The sequence below is a fragment of the Schistocerca gregaria genome, unplaced genomic scaffold (genome assembly GCF_023897955.1).
Source record: "Schistocerca gregaria isolate iqSchGreg1 unplaced genomic scaffold, iqSchGreg1.2 ptg000333l, whole genome shotgun sequence".
Lineage (NCBI taxonomy): Eukaryota > Metazoa > Arthropoda > Insecta > Orthoptera > Acrididae > Schistocerca > Schistocerca gregaria.
Window position 1 is genome coordinate 8,402,725 of NW_026061799.1, and position 20,266 is coordinate 8,422,990.

The 20,266-nt window shown below is 31.0% G+C and overlaps 1 long non-coding RNA gene across 1 annotated transcript in view; it reads right to left on the reverse strand.

The window, feature by feature from the left end:
* Window positions 1-11,075: 11,075 nt before the first annotated feature.
* LOC126306434 (uncharacterized) overlaps window positions 11,076-20,266 on the reverse strand; it is a 163,283-nt gene continuing 154,092 nt past the window's right edge. The window contains exon 3 of the long non-coding RNA XR_007553535.1: window positions 11,076-11,245. This is a non-coding gene — a long non-coding RNA (uncharacterized LOC126306434). The remainder of the gene's footprint in view (window positions 11,246-20,266) is intronic.

Sequence of the window (20,266 nt, forward strand, 5' to 3'; positions counted from 1 at the left end):
ACGCTTTGATCGTTCCCTGGAAGACCAGTAGTAGTTTCCGATGCACATCTGGTGGCATTCTGTTATCTGTGGACTATCTGAGTGTTGATGAAACACAGAAATTGCATCGGGATTGAATACAACAGTCACCATCCACACTTTCCGCCATGGGAGTAATGTCTGAAACAGTCCTCGCTTTAATCGTTTCCTGGAAGACCAGTAGTAGTTTCCGATGCACATCTGGTGGCATTCTGTAATCTGTGGGCTATCAGAGTGTTGATGAAACACAGAAATTGCATCGGGATTAAATACAACAGTCACCATGAGCACTTTCCTCCAAGGGAGTAATGTCTCAAACAATCTACGCTTTGATCGTTCCCTGGAAGACCAGTAGTAGTTTCCGATGCACATCTGGTTTCATACTGTAATAAGAGGACTGTCAGAGTGTTGATGAAACACAGAAATTGCATCGGGATTGAAAACAGTCACCATCCGCACTTTCCTCCATGGGAGGAATGTCTCAAACGGTCTACGCGTTGATCGGTCCCAGGAATACCAGTAGTACATACCGATGCACATCTGGAGACAATCTGTAATCTGTGGACTATCTGAGTGTTGATGAAACACAGAAATTGCATCGGGATTGAATAGAACAATTACCATGGTCACTTTCGTCAATGTGAGTAATGTCTCAAACAGTCTACTCTTTTATCGATCCCTGGAAGACCTGTAGTAGTTTCCGATGCACATCTGGAGGCATTCTGTAATCTGTGGCCTATCAGAGTGTTGTTGAAACACAGAAATTGCATCAGGATTGAATACAACAGTCACCATCCGCACATTCCTCCATGGGAGTAACGTCTGAAACAGTCTACCATTTGATCGTTCCCTGGAAGACCAGTAGTAGTTACTGATGCCCATCTGGAGGCATTCTGTAATCTGTGGACCCTCAAAGTGTTGATGAAACACAGAAATTGCATCGGGATTGAATACAACAGTCACCATGCACACTTTCTTCCAAGTGAATAATGTCTCAAACATTCTAAGATTTGTTCGTTCCCAGGAAGACCAGTAGTAGTTTTCGAAGCACTTATGGAGGCAATCTGTTATCTGTTTACTATCAGAGTGTTGATGAAACACAGAAATTGCATCGAGGTTGAATACAACAGTCACCATGCACACTCTCCTCCATGGGAGTAATGTCTCTAACAGTCTACGCTTTGATCGTTCCCTGGAAGACCAGTAGTAGTTTCCGATGCACATCTGGAGGCATTCTGTAATCTGTGGACTATCAGAGTGTTGATGAAACACAGAAATTGCATAGGGATTCAATACAACAGTCACCATGTGCGCCTTCCTCCATGGGAGTAATGTCTCAAACAGTCTACGCTTTGATCGTTCGCTGGAAGACCAGCAGTAGTTTCCAATGTACATTTTTAGGCATTCTGTTAACTGTGGTCTATCAGAATGTTGTTGAAACACTGAAATTGCATCGGGATTTAATACAACAGTCACCATGCGCACTTTCCTCCATGGGAGTAATGTCTCAAACAGTCTACGCTTTGATCGTTCCCTGGAAGACCAGTAGTAGTTTCGATTCACATCTGGAGGCATTCTGTAATCTGTGGTTCTTCAAAGTGTTGATGAAACACAGAAATTGCATCGGGATTGAATACAATAGTCACCATGGGCACTTTCCTCCGTGTGAGTAATGTCTCAAACAGTCTACACAATTATCGTTCCCTGGAAGACCAGTAGTAGTTTCCATTGCACATCTGGTGGCATTCTGTAATCTGTGGACTATCAGAGAGTTGATGAAACACAGAAATTGCATCGGGATTAAATACAACAGTCACAATCCCCACTTTTCTCCATGGGAATAATGTCTAAAACAGTCTACGCTTTGATCGTTCCCTGGAAGACCAGTAGTAGTTTCCGATGCACATCTGGAGGCATTCTGTAATCTGTGGACCTTCAAAGTGTTGATGAAACACAGAAATTGCATCGGGAGTGAATACAACTGTCACAATCCGCACTTTCCTCAATGGGAGTAATGTCTGGTACAGTCTACGCTTTGATCGTACCCAAGAAGACCAGTAGTAGTTTCCGATGCACATCTGGAGACAATCTGTATTCTGTGGACTATCAGAGTGTTGATGAAACACAGAAAATGCATCGGGATTGAATACAACAGTCACCATACGCACTTTCCTCCATGGGAGGAATGTCTCAAACGGTCTACGCGTTGATCGGTCCCAGGAAGACCAGTAGTACATTCCGATGCACATCTGGAGACAATCTGTAATCTGTGGACTATCAGAGTGTTGATGAAACACAGAAATTGCATCGGGATTGAATACAACAGTCACCATCCGCACATTCCTCCATGGGAGTAATGTCTCAAACAGTCAACGCTTTGATCGTTCCCAGGAAGGCCAAGAGTAGTTTTCGATGCACTTCTGGAGGCAATCTGTTATCTGTGGACTATCAGAGTGTTGATAAAACACAGAAATTGCATCGGGATTCAATACAACAGTCACCATGCACACTTTCTTCCATGGGAGTAATGTCTCCAACAGTCAACGCTTTGATATTTCGCTTTAACACCAGTAGTAGTTTCTGATGCACATCTGGAGGCATTCTGTAATCTGTGGACTATCAGAGTGTTGATGAAACACAGAAATTGCATCGGGATTCAATACAACTGTCACCATGTGCACCTTCCTCCATGGGAATAATGTCTCAAACAGTCTACGCTTTGATCGTTCCCTGGAAGACCAGTAGTAGTTTCGATTCGCATCTGGAGGCATTCTGTAATCTGTGGTTCTTCAAAGTGTTGATGGAACACAGAAATTGCATCGGGATTAAATACAACAGTCACCATGGGCACTTTCCTCCATGGGAGATATGTCTCAAACAGTGTACTCTTTTATCGTTCCCTGGAAGACCAGTAGCAGTTTCCGATGCATATCTGGAGGCATTCTGTAATCTGTGGACTATCAGAGAGTTGATGAAACACAGAAATTGCATCGGGATTAAATACAACAGTCACAATCCGCACTTTTCTCCATGGGAATAATGTCTAAAACAGTCTACGCTTTGATCGTTCCCTGGAAGACCAGTAGTAGTTTCCGATGCACATCTGGAGGCATTCCGTAATCTGTGGACCTTCAAAGTGTTGATGAAACACAGAAATTGCATCGGGAGTGAATACAACTGTCACAATCCGCACTTTCCTCAATTGGAGTAATGTCTGGTACAGTCTACGCTTTGATCGTACCCAAGAAGACCAGTAGTAGTTTCCGATGCACATCTGGAGACAATCTGTATTCTGTGGACTATCAGAGTGTTGATGAAACACAGAAATTGCATCGGGATTGAATACAACAGTCACCAATCGCAATTTCCTCCATGGGAGTAACGTCTGAAACAGTCTACGCTTTGATCGTTCCATGGAAGACCAGTGGTAGTTTCGATTCACATCTGGAGGCATTCTGTAATCTGTGGACTATCAGAGTGTTGATGAAACACAGAAATTGCATCGGGAATGAATACAACAGTCACCATGCGCACTTTGCTCCACGGGAGTAATGTCTCAAACAGTCTATGCTTTGATCGTTCCCTGGAAGACCAGTAGTAGTTTCCGATGCACATCAGGTGGCATTCTGTTATCTGTGGACTATCTGAGTGTTGATGAAACACAGAAATTGCATCGGGATTGAATACAACAGTCACCATCCACAATTTCCGCCATGGGAGTAATGTCTGAAACAGTCCTCGCTTTAATCGTTTCCTGGAAGACCAGTAGTAGTTTCCTATGCACATCTGGTGGCATTCTCTAATCTGTGGGCTATCAGAGTGTTGATGAAACACACAAATTGCATCGGGATTGAATACAACAGTCACCATGAGCACTTTCCTCCAAGGGAGTAATGTCTCAAACAGTCTACGCTTTGATCGATCCCTGGATGACCAGTAGTAGTTTCCGATCCACATCTGGAGACAATCTGTATTCTGTGGACAATCAGAGTGTTGATGAAACACAGAAATTGCATCGGGATTGAATACAACAGTCACCATCAGCAATTTCCTCAATGGGAGTAACGTCTGAATAGTCTACGCTTTGATCGTTCCCTGCATGACCAGTAGTAGCTTCCGATGCACATCTGGAGGCATTCTGTAATCTGTGGATCATCAGAGTGTTGTTGAAACACAGAAATTGCATCTGGATTGAATACAACAGTCACCATGCGCACTTTCCTACATGGGAGTAATGTCTCAAACAGTCTATGCTTTGACCGTTCGTAGGAAGACCAGTAGTAGTTTCCGATGCATATTTGGAGGAAATCTGTAATCTGTGGACTATCAGAGTGTTGATGAAACACAGAAATTGCATTGGGATTGAATACAACAGTCACCATCCGCAGTTTCCACCACGGGAGTAATGTCTCAAACAGTCTACGCTTTGATCGTTCCCTGGAAGACCAGTAGTAGTTTCCGATGCACATCTGGAGGCATTCTGTAATCTGTTGACCTTTAAAGTGTTGATGAAACGCAGAAATTGCATAGGGATTGAATACAACAGTCACCATGCGCACTTTCCTCAACGTGAGTAATGTCTCAAACAGTCTACGCTTTGATCGTTCCCTGGAAGACCAGTAGTAGTTTCCGATGCACATCTGGTGGCATTCTATAATCTTTGGACTATCAGAGTGTTGATGAAACATAGAAATTGCATCGGGATTGAATACAACAGTCACCATGCGCACTTTTCTCAACGGGAGTAATGTCTCAAACAGTCTACGCTTTGATCGTTCCCTAGAAGACCAGTAGTAGTTTCCGATGCACATCTGGTGGCATTCTGCATTCTGTGGACTATCAGAGTGTTGATGAAACACAGAAATTACATCGGGATTGAATACAATAGGCACCATGCGCAATTTCCTCCACATGAGTAATATCTCAAAGAGTCTACGCTTTGATCGTTCCCTGGAAGACCAGTAGTAGTTTCCGATGCACATCTGGTGGCATTCTGTAATATGTGGACTATCAGAGAGTTGATTAAACACAGAAATTGCATCGGGATTGAATACAACAGTCACCACGCTCACTTCCCTCCATGGGAGTAATGTCTCAAACAGTCACGCTTTGATCGTTCCCTGGAAGACCAGTAGTAGTTTCCGATGCACATCTGGTATGATTCTGTAATCTGCGGAATATCAGAGTGTTAATGAAACACAGAAATTGCATCGGGATTGAATACAACAGTCACCATCCGCAATTTCCGCCATGGGAGTAATGTCTAAAACAATTAATATAGTAATGAGCTTTATTTCAAAAGAATTTGAAATAAAATCATAATAATAAATATAATTTCAACCACCAAAATTTAACATTCATGCAATAGAAATTAAAATAGCAACATCACCAATACGATTAGAAAGTGCAGTTAATATACCAGCACTATAAGATTTTACATTTTGATAATAAATAACTAAACAATAAGAAACTAAAGCTAAACCATCTCAACCTAATAAAATTCTAATTAAATTAGGACTAATAATTAAAGGGGATATTTGAGGGATTTGGATATAATTTCCCCATCAGAAGTAGTCGTTAATTTACTATTATTTGGTTTAAGAGACCATTACTTACTTTCAGTCATCTGATGAATTTCAAGGTGTACTAATTTTTTTTAGTTACTTTAGATTGACACTCTAATGTTATTTATTTTAACTAACTCCTTAAATTATGTTAGATAATCACTTAATAAATAAATTTACTGAAGTTCTTTCAATTACAATTGGTATAAATCTGTGGTTTGCTCCACAGATTTCTGAGCATTGTCCAAAGAATAATCCAGGTCGATTTATTGTGAATGTTCCTTGATTTAACCGACCTGGCGTTGCATCAATTTTAACCCCTAATGCAGGAACTGCTCATGAGTGTAGAACATCTGATGCTCTTGTTAATACTCGTACTTCTGTATTTATTGGTAGGATTGTTCGGTTATCTACATCTAGTAGTCGGAATCCATCATTTTCTAGGTCTTGTTCTGGTGTTATATAAGTGTCAAATTCTATGTCTATGAAGTCTGAATATTCATATCTTCAATATCATTGTCGTCCAATGGTTTTAATTGTAATTATTGCATCTACTGAATCATCAAGTAAATATAATAGTCGTAATGATGGAAGGGCAATAAAAATTAATGTAATTGCTGGTAAAGCTGTTCAGATTGTTTCAATTAAATGTCCATGAAGTATATTACGGTTAGTATAGGCAATAAATAATATATAACTTAGGGCATAACCTACAATTACTGTAATTAATAATAATACGACCATAGTATGATCATGAAAGAATGATAATTGCTCCATTAATGGTGAAGCTCCATCTTGAAGAGATAAATTTGATCATGTTGCCATTAATAAATATTTTCTAATAAAAGGTCAAACCTTTATTTGTAGAGCTTAAATCTACTGCACTAATCTGCCATATTAGAATCTAGAGATTAATGGTAATTCTGAGTAACTATGTTCTGCAGGAGGGTTATTTTGTAGTCATTCTGTTGATCTTCTTATGTTAGCTCTAAATATAGTTGCTCGGTTTGTAATCATTCTTTCTCATATAATTACAATGAATATAATGATTCCTACAATAGAAATTGTAGACCCAATTCTTGATACTACGTTTCATGATGTATATGCGTCTGGGTAGTCAGAGTATCGTCGAGGTATTCCTGCTAATCCTAGGAAGTGTTGAGGAAAGAATGTTAAATTTACTCCAATGAATATAATTGTAAATTGGATTTTTAATCATGTATTATTTATAGTTAATCCTGTAAATAGTGGATATCATTGAATGACACCTCCTATAATTGCAAATACTGCTCCTATAGATAATACATAATGAAAGTGGGCTACTACATAATATGTATCATGTAATACAATATCAAGTGATGAATTTGCTAATACTAATCCTGTTAATCCACCAATTGTAAATAGGAAAATAAATCCTAGAGCTCATAATAATGGTGGATTGAACTTGAATTTAGTTCCATATAATGTAGCTAATCATCTATATACCTTAATTCCTGTAGGTACAGCAATAATTATTGTTGCTGATGTAAAATATGCTCGTGTGTCAACATCCATTCCTACTGTAAATATATGATGTGCTCATACAATAAATCCTATTAGTCCAATTGATAGTATAGCATAAATTATACCTAATGTTCCAAATGATTCAATTTTTCCTCTTTCTTGACATACAATATGTGAAATAATTCCGAACCCCGGTAGAATTAAAATATAAACTTCTGGGTGTTCAAAGAATCAAAATAGATGTTGATATAGAATTGGGTCACCCCCTCCTGCAGGGTCAAAGAATGATGTATTTAAATTTCGATCTGTTAATAATATAGTAATAGCTCCTGCTAAAACTGGAAGTGAAAGAAGGAGAAGTAATGCTGTAATAGCTACAGATCATACAAATAAAGGTGTTTGATCTAAAGTTATACTTTCTGATCGTATATTAATTGCTGTTGTAATGAAATTCACTGCACCAAGAATAGATGATACACCTGCTAAGTGCAGTGAAAAAATAGCTAGATCTACAGATGCACCCCCGTGTGCAATAGCTCCTGCTAGAGGAGGGTAAACTGTTCATCCTGTACCAGCACCATTATCTACTATAGAAGATGTAAGAAGAAGGGTTAGTGAAGGTGGTAGTAATCAAAAACTTCTATTATTTATTCGTGGAAATGCTATATCTGGTGCACCAATTATTAGTGGAACAAGTCAATTACCAAATCCACCAATTATAATAGGTATTACTATAAAGAAAATTATTACGAATGCGTGAGCTGTAATAATAACATTATAAATCTGGTCATCCCCAATTAGAGATCCGGGTTGGCCAAGTTCAGCACGAATAAGTATTCTTATTGATGTTCCTACTATTCCTGCTCATGCTCCAAATATGAAGTATAAAGTACCAATGTCCTTATGGTTTGTTGAGAATAATCATTTTTGCGGTAAGATGGCTGAATTTTAGGTGGTAGACTGTAAATCTACTTATGAGATGTTTTCTCTCTTATCATATTTAGGTCTTATATTCAATTATGATTCTAGACTGCAATTCTAGAGGTGTAAAATTTTACTAAGGCCTAAAAGATTATTCTTTTAATTATAACTTTGAAGGTTATTAGTTTGATTAACTTAAGTCCTTAGTATAATGAAATTAAGGTTGATGTTGAAATCAATCCTATTGTTGAAATTATTACTGTTATAGGAAGAATGATTCTTGATTTTTGGGACTTTATCTTTATAGATCACGAATTTTCTGTGTATGATATAATTAGAGCTGAGAATCTAATACGTATATAGTAGTAGAGTGTAATTGTAGTTAATACAACTATAATAGTTATAATAGTTGTTATATTGTTTTCTATTAATGATTGTATTACAATTCATTTTGGTAAGAATCCAAGGAATGGTGGTAGTCCACCTAAAGATAATAAAGATAAGAATATTATGAATTTAATTTCGGTTTTTATATTTCTGGCTGAATAAATTTGATTTATGAAAAATAAATTTATTTGCTTAAATAATAAAACTATAATTAATCTTAATAGTGAGTAAATAATGAAGTATAGTTCTCAGATGTTTTCTCTGACTGTTAATGATCTAATTATTCAACCTAGATGTCTGATTGATGAAAATGCTAAAAGTTGTCGTAAGGATGTTTGATTTAAACCTCCTATTGCCCCAATAATAATTCTTAAGATAATAATTGTTCAAATAAAAGTTCTTAATTGAATACAATAAGATAAGACCATTATTGGGGCGATTTTTTGTCATGTTATTAATGTTAAACAATTATTTCATCTTGATGCTCCTATAACTTCTGGAAATCAGAAATGGAAAGGTGCAGCTCCAATCTTTAATAATAGTCTAGATCTAATTATTATTGATGGGATAAATTCTGTTTCCCATCCCATGGGATATTTTATTTGAATCAGCAAAATTGAAAATAATAATATTGTCGATGCTATTGCTTGGACAATAAAATATTTAATTGATGATTCATTTATTATTATATTTTTATTTCTTGTTAGGAGCGGAATAAATGAAAGTAAGTTGATCTCAAGTCCTATTCAAACCCCAAATCAGGAATTTGATGAAATGGACAGGATCGTTCCTATCATTAATGTTGATAGGAAGAGAAGTTTTGTAGAGTTGTTGGTCATTAAAAAGGAGAGGATTGATACCTCTATAAATGGGGTATGAACCCATTAGCTTGTTTAGCTTACCTTTTTACATTAAGGTGTATGATGCACATTAGTTTTTGATACTAAAGGAGGTAGTTTAATTCTATCTTATGTAATTTTAATTAAGGTAATTTTATTTACTTTATTTACCCTATCAAGGTAACCCTTTAATCAGGCACTTCATTTATTTAATATATAAATCGAAAGTTTTTTTTTGAAATTCTTTTATGTATTATTTTGTTTAATTAGGATTAATTTATCCTGCTCATTTTATTTTATATATATATATATATAATAAATAATTTATATTAATATATTACATTTAATTGAAATTAAAGTATTATAAGTTCATCTTACCATTATCAATTGATTATTTTAATGCAATTATTAACCTAGGATTATAGCTACTTATGTTTTTAGCTTAAAATAGGTTATTATAATATAATATATATAATAATATGTAATGTAATATTTAATATTATTATAATTGGATATAATAAATAAAATTATTAATTTAAATATAAAATATTATAATTAATATAAATAATTATATTAATTATAATAATATAATTATGTAAATTATCTATAATTAGATTATTTAACTAATATATATGAAAGTTAACTTAATATAAAAAAAGAATTCATATTAATAACATATTATATTAAATTACATAATTGTATAAAATATATTTATTATATTATTTAATCTTTCTTTATTTATTAGTGAAAAGAAAGATTAAATAAGAAAGAATATAATACATTTATTGCTATACATGTTCCATATTAATCTTTAATTATATATAATAGAGAAGTTGTTGTGGTCATACATAGGGGCGTTTCTTTTTTTTTTGTTAATGTTTGTGGTTTTTTTCTTTTTTTTCTTTAAATATTTAATCTTTTATTTTTTCCTGAATTAATAGATTTAAAATTTTTTTATTTTTTATTTTTAAAAGTTTTATTCTTGCTTGTTTATTCACTTTTTCTTTGTATTATATGTAAGTTTTGTTAGACTAAATGTTCTTTTTGCAGTAATTTGATTTAATTATCAAGTGATTTTGGATTTAGCAATTGATTTAGTATCGGCATAATTCGTGCCAGCAGCCGCGGTTATTCGATTGATACAAGTGAATATTATTGGTTAAAACAGTTGTTTATATTATTAGGGTTGAAATATAAATTTGTAAGGTGAAATGTTAAAATTTATTTGTGGCCCTTTTTATGAATCTGTGAAATTTAAATAATAAACTAGGATTAGATACCCTATTATTTTAAATGTTAATTATATTTACCAGGGTACTATTAGTTAAGGTCTTTAAACCCAAAGAATTTGGCGGTATCTCATTCCATTCAGAGGAACCTACCCCATGATTGATAATACACGATTTACTCTACTTGATTTATTTGTTTGTATATCTCCGTTATCAGAGAATCTTTTTAGAGTTATAATTCTCAAGATTTATAATTATAAAATATTTCAGGTCAAGGTGCAGCTTATAGTTAAGAGGAGGTGGGTTACAATAGATTTTTGTTTATAACGGATTTGATAGTGAAATACTGTTAATGAAGGTGGATTTGATAGTAATTTAATTTATTTAATTTAACTGATATTGGCTCTGAGATGTGTACACATCGCCCGTCGCTCTCATTATTGATTATTCTATTTTATTTTAAAGTAGCTTCAATTTAGATGAGATAAGTCGTAACATAGTAGATGTACTGGAAAGTGTATCTAGGAAGAGTTTCAAGATATAACTTATCAGTAAAGTGTTTCATTTACACTGAAAATTTTTCTGTGCAAATCAGGATATCTTGATTATTTATTTTATTATATTTATTTTTTGTTTATTTAATTATTTAATATAAATAATTTTATTGTATTTTTGTCTTAGTATATTTTATAGAATTGATTTTTTAAATTATAGTTTATTGCTAATGTAAGTGTTTTATGAAATATTATTTTAAATTTTTTTAAGTAGATTTTATTTATTGTACCTTTTGTATCAGGGTTTATCAAAATTTTAGTATTTATTTTACTTGTCTCGATTTGGGTTGATTTATAAATAATTTATAGTTAATGTATCATAATTATTATTAAATTATTTATAGAAATGAGATGTTAATCGTTTCCCAAGATATCTAGTTTCTTAAGAAAAAATTTAATTTTTTAAAGCTATTTGTTTTTATTTAATTTTTTAAGTAAAAATATTAACTTATTTATTCTTTAAGGGATAAGCTTTGAAGTTAATAACCTATAATTTATTTTATAGAAATATAATAGTAAGCTTTAAACCAGCTATCTTTAAGATTACGTTTTAGTTCATTATTTTTAATTTTGATTTTATAAATATTTTAGGTTTTTTATTAAGATTATTAATTTAATTTTAAAATTTTTGTAATAATGATAGAATTAGTATATTTATTTGTATGAAATTTTTACCTTGTGAACTTATTATAAGGAACTAGGAAAAATTGATTTCCGCCTGTTTATCAAAAACATGTCCTCTTGTTTATATTTTGAGGTCTGGCCTGCTCACTGAGCGTATTTTTAAAGAGCCGCGGTATTTTGACCGTGCAAAGGTAGCATAATCATTAGTCTCTTAATTAGTGGCTGGAATGAATGGCTTGACGAGAAATCAACTGTCTCTTAATAAATTTTTGAATTTAACTTTTGAGTCAAAAGGCTTAAATTCTTCTTTAGGACGAGAAGACCCTATAGAGCTTGACATTTTACTTTTATATAGTTTTTTGTTTGTCTTTCTATATTTAATGATGATGTTTTGTTGGGGTGACATGAAGAATAGATAAACTCTTCATTATTATATCATTTATTTATGTTTGTTATTTTGATCCATAATTTATGATCATAAGATAAGTTACCTTAGGGATAACAGCGTAATTGTTTTTGAGAGCTCATATCGACAAAGCAGATTGCGACCTCGATGTTGGATTAAGAAAAACTTTGGGTGCAGGAGCCCAATGATTAGGTCTGTTCGACCTTTAAATTCTTACATGATCTGAGTTCAGACCGGCGTGAGCCAGGTCGGTTTCTATCCTAAGATTGTTAATCCATATTAGTACGAAAGGACCATATGGTTAAAATATTTTTTGTTATATTGATTAATATTAATTTATTTACTATTTTGACAGATTAATGTGTTGAATTTAGAATTCATTTATGTAGATTTTTTCTACAAATAGTATTGATACTTTATGATTTATTTATATTTGTTTTGAATTTTCTTTTATTGGTTATTTGTGTTTTAATTAGTGTTGCCTTTTTAACTTTATTAGAGCGTAAGGTTTTAGGTTATATTCAGATTCGAAAGGGTCCAAATAAGGTAGGTTTTGTTGGAATTCCTCAGCCATTTAGAGATGCTATTAAGTTAATTTGTAAGGAGCAGCCAATTCCTATTATATCTAATTACCTACTTTATTATTTTTCCCCTGTTTTTAATTTAATGATTTCTTTAGCCGTTTGAGTAATTTTTCCTTATTTAACTTATATGTGTTCTTTTTCTTATGGATTTTTATTTTTTTATGTTGTACTAGATTAGGTGTTTATACTGTTATAATTGCTGGTTGATCTTCTAATTCAAATTATTCATTATTAGGTTCTCTTCGTTCTGTTGCTCAAACAATTTCTTATGAAGTTAGTTTAGCTTTAATTTTATTGTCTTTAATTATTTTAATTGGTAGTTTTAATATGTTTGATTTTATAAACTATCAGCTTTATTGTTGATTTATTATTATTTCTTTTCCTTTAGCTTTAGCTTGTTTTGCTTCTTGCTTAGCTGAAACTAATCGTACTCCTTTTGATTTTGCTGAAGGGGAATCTGAGTTAGTTTCAGGATTTAATATTGAGTATGGTGCGGGTGGTTTTACTTTAATTTTTTTAGCTGAATATACTAGAATTGTCTTCATAAGAATGTTATTGGCTTTAATTTTTTTGAGCGGTGATTTTTATTCTTTTATATTTTTTATTAAGCTTGCTATTATATCTTTTGGTTTTATTTGGGTTCGTGGAGCATTACCACGGTTCCGTTATGATAAATTAATGTACTTAGCTTGAAAAAGTTTTTTACCTTTTTCTTTGAATTTTTTTATTTTCTTTGTTGGTTTAAAGATTTTATTTATCTCATTTGTTTAGTGAAATTTTTTGAGAAAAGTTAATAGAAGAGTTAAACTTCTAATTTTATGTTTTCAAAACATATGCTTTTCCTAAGCTAATTAACTTTATTCCTTAATTAATTTATCTCATGCATTTGCGACATGGACATTAATTAAGAAATATGTGAAGTAAATAATTGTTAAGATTTGACCTGTTATAATATAAGGTTCTTCAACAGGTCGTTTACCAATTCACGTTAGTAAGCATACAACAACTACTATAATTCAGAATAAAATTTGATTAATAGGGTAAAATTGAATGCCTCGGAATGGTGTTTTATTATAAAATGGTAAAATTATTAAGATTCCAATTGATAAAAATAATGCAATAACACCTCCTAACTTATTAGGGATAGATCGTAGAATTGCATATGCAAATAGGAAATATCATTCTGGTTGAATGTGAACTGGTGTTACTAATGGGTTGGCAGGTACAAAGTTATCTGGATCTCCTAATAGGTAAGGATTAATTAAACATAGTATAATTAATAATGATGTTATTATTACAAATGTAATAGAATCCTTAAAGGTAAAGTATGGATGGAATGGAATTTTTTCAATATCTCCATTTAGTCCAAGAGGATTATTAGATCCTGTTTGGTGAAGAAAAAATAAATGAATTGCTGCTATAGCAGCAATAATAAATGGTAATACAAAATGGAATGTGAAGAATCGATTTAATGTTGCATTATCAACAGCGAATCCTCCTCATACTCATTGGACTAAATCTGTTCCTAAGTATGGGATTGCTGATAATAAATTAGTAATTACTGTTGCACCTCAAAAAGATATTTGGCCTCAGGGTAAGACATATCCTATAAATGCAGTTGCTATAACTAAAAATAAAATCACTGTACCAATTATTCAGGTATGTATATATATATATATATATATAAGATCCATAGTAAACTCCCCGTCCTACATGTAAGTAAATACAAATAAAAAATATAGATGCTCCATTTGCGTGTAAGGTTCGGATAATTCAACCATTATTTACGTCTCGGCAGATGTGTACTACACTACTGAATGCTATTTCAATATTTGATGTATAATGTATAGCTAAAGATAGTCCAGTTACGATTTGAATTACCAAACATAACCCTAATAGGGATCCAAAATTTCATCAAAATGAAATATTTGTTGGGGCAGGTAAGTCAATTAAAGAGTTATTAATAATTTTAATTAAAGGATGTCTTAATCGTAAGGGTTTATTCATTAGTAATTATCTTATTTTACGAATAGGTCCCTGATTAATATTGGTGATTTTAACAACTGCTAGTAGTGATAAAAATAAATAAATTATTATTATTATTGTAATAATGAATGTTGGTCTATTATATAATTTTTCTAAAGATATTGTTATTTCTTGATAATTGATTGAATTATCAATATTTATAGTTTCGGTGTTTTTGAAAAAGTCTATAAATATGGATATATCTAGAATAATTAATATTAATATGATAAATACTCACATTATTAATGTAATAATTATAGTGATTGATTTAGGCTGAAATATTTCGTTTGATGCAATTCTTGTAATGTAAATAAATAATACTAGTATACCACCAAGAAATGTTAAAAATAAAATATATGATAATCAATATCTTTCTATTATTGTTCCTGTTATTAATCCAACTAGGAAGGTTTGAAGGATAATAAAAAGCATTATTGATATTGGGTGTCTTAATTTAATAAAATTAATATTTATTACATTTGATAATGATATAATTATTATTTTGATCATTTCAGGGGTTAGTTTATTTAAAATACCGGTTTTGGGGACCGATGTTGGAAGCTTTTCCACCTCTGAAGTTTTAAAAGTGGGGGCTGGACTTATTTCCGGTTTACAAGACCGGCGTTTTTTTTAAACTATTAAAACTAATGTTTATATTCTCTATTTTTACTTCTTTATTGATTTATTTTGCTGGTGTTTATGTTTTTTCTTCTAAACGTAAACATTTATTAATGGTTCTTTTGAGATTAGAATATATTGTTCTTTCTTTATTTATGTTAGTTATTGTTTTTCTTATTGAGTTTGATTATGATTATTTTTTTCCTGTTATTTTTTTAGTTTTTTCTGTTTGTGAGGGTGCTTTAGGTCTTTCTATTTTAGTTTCAATAATTCGTTCTCATGGTAATGATTTTTTTAATTCTTTTGGTTTATCTTTATGTTAAAGTATTTATTTATAACTATTTTTTTGATCCCTCTTTGTTTATTAAATAATTGTTGATGGTTGGTTCATTCTTTAATGTTTCTGTCGGGTTTTGTTTTTATAATTTGTGTTTATTCATATGCTGATTTGAATATAATTAGATATTATTTTGGTATTGATTATTTTTCTTTTAGTTTAATTTTACTTAGTTTTTGGATTTGTTCTTTAATAATCACTGCTAGAGGTTCAGTTTCTTTAAGTTCATATCATTCAAATTTTTTTGTTTTTATGGTTTTGATTTTAATAATTATGCTTTATTGTTCATTTGCTAGATTAAGTCTTCTTTCTTTTTATATTTTTTTGAGGCTAGATTAGTTCCTACTTTACTTTTAATTTTGGGTTGGGGTTATCAACCTGAGCGTTTGCAGGCTGGTGTTTATTTAATTTTTTATACTTTGGTTGCTAGATTACCTTTATTATTAGTTTTATTTAAGGTTTATGATTTTTCTAATACTTTATATTTTCCTTTATTGGTTGATTTTGGTTCTTATTATTTTATGTTTTATGTATTTATAATTTTGGCTTTTTTAGTAAAGATACCTATGTTTTTGGTTCATTTATGACTTCCTAAGGCTCATGTAGAGGCCCCTATTTCAGGTAGAATAATTCTTGCTGGTGTTTTATTAAAGTTAGGTGGTTATGGTATTTTTCGTGTTATAAAGGTTATTTCTTATTTGGGTTTAAAGTTTAGTTATTTTTGATTGTCTTTAGGTTTATCTGGGGGTGTTATTGTAAGATTTATTTGTTGTCGTCAGGTTGATTTAAAGTCTTTAATTGCATATTCTTCTGTTGCTCATATAAGAATGGTTATTGGTGGATTGATGACTATGAATTGATGAGGTTGTGTAGGTTCTCTTTCTCTAATGGTTGGTCATGGTTTATGTTCTTCTGGTTTATTTTGTTTATCTAATATTATTTATGAACGTTTAGGTAGACGAAGATTATTAATTAACAAGGGTATAATTAATTTGATGCCAAGAATGGCTTTATGATGATTTCTTTTAAGATCATCAAATATGGCTGCTCCTCCTTTTTTAAATTTGGTAGGTGAAATTAGATTATTAAATAGAATTATATCTTGATCTTCTTTTAGATTCTTTGCTTTGATTTTTTTATCTTTTTTTAGAGCTGTTTATACTTTGTATATATATTCTTATTCTCAGCATGGGAATTATTATTCTGGTGTTTATACTTGTTCTCTTGGTTATTTTCGTGAATATCATCTTTTACTTGTACATTGATTGCCTTTAAATATTCTCTGTTTAAAGGGTGAATATTTCTTTCTTTAGTTTGCTTAAGTATTTTAATTAAAAATATTGTTTTGTGGAATCAATGATATGAAGTTTTTCATCTTAGGCCGTGAATTTATTTTCTATTTGTTCTTTGAGTTTTTTTTCTTTGTTTATTTCGAGAACTATAATTTTTATTTTAGGTATTTATTATTTAATAATTGATTATAGAGTTTTTGTTGAGTGAGAGCTTTTCAATTTAAATGGTTCTATAGTTGTTATAACTTTAATTTTGGATTGAATATCTCTTATTTTTATATCTTTTGTTATATATATTTCTTCTTTGGTTATTTATTATAGAGAGGATTATATATCTGGTGAAAAGAATATAAATCGTTTTATTATTATTGTTTTAATATTTATTCTTTCTATAGGTTTTTTAATTATTAGTCCTAATATAATTAGAATTTTATTAGTTTGAGATGGTTTAGGTTTAGTTTCTTATTGTTTAGTTATTTATTATCAAAATGTAAAATCTTATAGTGCTGGTATATTAACTGCACTTTCTAATCGTATTGGTGATGTTGCTATTTTAATTTCTATTGCATGAATGTTAAATTTTGGTGGTTGAAATTATATTTATTATTAGGATTTTATTTCTAATTCTTTTGAAATAAAGCTCATTACTATATTAATTGTTTTAGCAGCTATAACTAAGAGAGCTCAGATTCCTTTCTCTTCATGACTTCCTGCTGCTATAGCAGCTCCTACTCCTGTTTCTGCTTTAGTTCATTCTTCTACTCTTGTTACTGCTGGTGTTTATTTATTAATTCGTTTTAGACCAATATTGGATACTTATAATTGTGGTTGATTTTTACTTTTAATTGGTTGTATAACTATATTTATGGCTGGATTGGGCGCTAATTTTGAGTTTGATTTAAAGAAGATTATTGCTCTTTCTACTTTAAGACAACTTGGTTTAATAATAAGAATTTTGGCTATAGGTTATCCAAAGCTTGCATTTTTTCATTTATTGGCTCATGCTTTATTTAAGGCATTATTATTTATATGTGCAGGTTCAATAATTCATAATTTGAAGGATTCTCAGGATATTCGTTTTATAGGATCAATTGTTAATTTCATACCTTTAACTTCAGTTTGTTTTAATGTTTCTAGTTTATCTTTGTGTGGAATACCTTTTTTAGCAGGATTTTATTCAAAGGATTTAATTCTTGAGATGGTTTGTTTAAGATGAATTAATTGTTTAATTTTTTTTCTTTATTTTTTTTCTACTGGTTTAACTGCTTCTTATTCTTTTCGTTTGTTTTATTATTCAATATCTGGTGATAATAATTTTTATTCTAGATTTTCTTTTGATGATAAGGGTTATTATATTTAATTTGGAATAATTGGTCTATTGTTTGTTGCTGTTTTTGGTGGTAGTCTTTTATCTTGATTAATTTTTCCTATTCCTCATGTGATTGCTTTACCTTATTATTTAAAGTTTTTAACTATTACAGTTGTTATTTTAGGTGCTTATTTAGGTTATCTTATTTCTAATTTTGATTTTTCTCATAACTTATTTTCTTTAAGTATACTTTCTTTTGTTAGATTTGCTGGTTCTATATGATTTATACCTTTTCTTTCAACTAAGTTTATTAGATATATTCCTTTAAAAATAGGTTATTATTCATCTAAGTCATTTGATTATGGTTGAGGTGAATTACTTGGTGGTCAAGGTTTATATAGATTATTTATTTATTTAATTGGTTATATTCAAGGTTGATATGATTCTAATTTCAAGATTTATCTTTTAACTTTTATTTTTTGAATATTTATTTTGGTAATATTGTTTTTCGTTTACTTAAATAGCTTGTAATTAGAGCGTGACACTGAAGATGTTAAGGAAGTATTTTTACTTTTAAGTATTTATAAATATAGATATATTATTTTTACAGTGAAAATGTAATGTTTTATTTAAACTATATAAATTTTAGAAATGTTAACGGAGTTTAACCGCTAATATAAAAAGTTAGCAGCTTTCATATTGGCTTTACATTTCCTTAATTGGAACTATTATAGTTCAATTATATTATTAACAGTAATACGCCTCTTTTTGGCTTCAATTAATAAGAATAAGGGTAGTACATACCAATCTTCCAGGTCGAAACTGACTGCAATATTTCGCTTCTTATTCTATTTAAGGTTGATTGATAATATCAATACTTTTTGAATGCAACCCAAATGTTATATTTAACTACAACCCTTTATTCTGCTCATTGTAATGCTCCTTGGTTTCATTCATGGTATAGTCCTCCTAATAGAACTAGAATAAAAAATATTGTTGATACTGTTCAGATTATAATGTCTGAAGTTTTAAAAATAATTACAATTGGTAGAATTAGTGCAATTTCTACATCAAAAATTAAAAAGATTACTGCGATTAGGAAGAATCGTATTGAGAATGGTATTCGTGCTGATCTTTTTGGATCAAACCCACATTCAAATGGTGATCTTTTTTCTCGATCATTAATGAATTTTTTTGATAGTGTTGTTGCCAGGATTATAACAATTATTGGAATAATAAATCTAATGAAAACTCTTGTTGATAGAATTAGAATTGTTTTTCTTGATTTATATCAAGCTTTCTGATTGGAAGTCAAATATACTATTTATACTAGAAAAACAATTATCTACCTCATCAATAAATAGAGATATATAAGAATAATCATACTACGTCTACGAAGTGTCAGTATCATGCTGCTGCTTCAAATCCAAAGTGATGTCTTGGTGAAAATTGATTTATTGAGTGTCGAAGTAGACATGTTGATAAAAAGATTGTTCCAATAATTACGTGTAAACCATGGAATCCTGTTGCAACAAAGAATGTTGATCCATAAACTGCATCTGCAATGGTAAAAGGTGCTTCTCAATATTCATATGCTTGAAGTATTGTAAAGTATAGTCCTAATAACACTGTGAAGAATAATCCTTGTAGTGCTTGAGTATGATTAGATTCCATTAAACTATGATGTGCTCATGTTACTGTTACTCCTGATGCTAAAAGAATAGCTGTATTAAGTAACGGAATTTGTATAGGGTTAAAGGGTTGAATTCCTATTGGAGGTCATAGTATTCCTAGTTCAATTGTTGGTGCTAATCTTCTTCTAAAGAATGCTCAAAAAAAAGAAACGAAAAATAATACCTCTGATGCAATAAATAAAATTATTCCCCATCGTAATCCAATTGATACAAATCCTGTATGTAATCCTTGATATGTTCCTTCTCGTACTACATCTCGTCATCATTGAATTATAGTTAGTAGGGTAATTCCAAATCCAATTATGAATAAGTTAATATTAAATAGGTGGAATCATTTTGCTAGTCCTGATACTAGGACTATT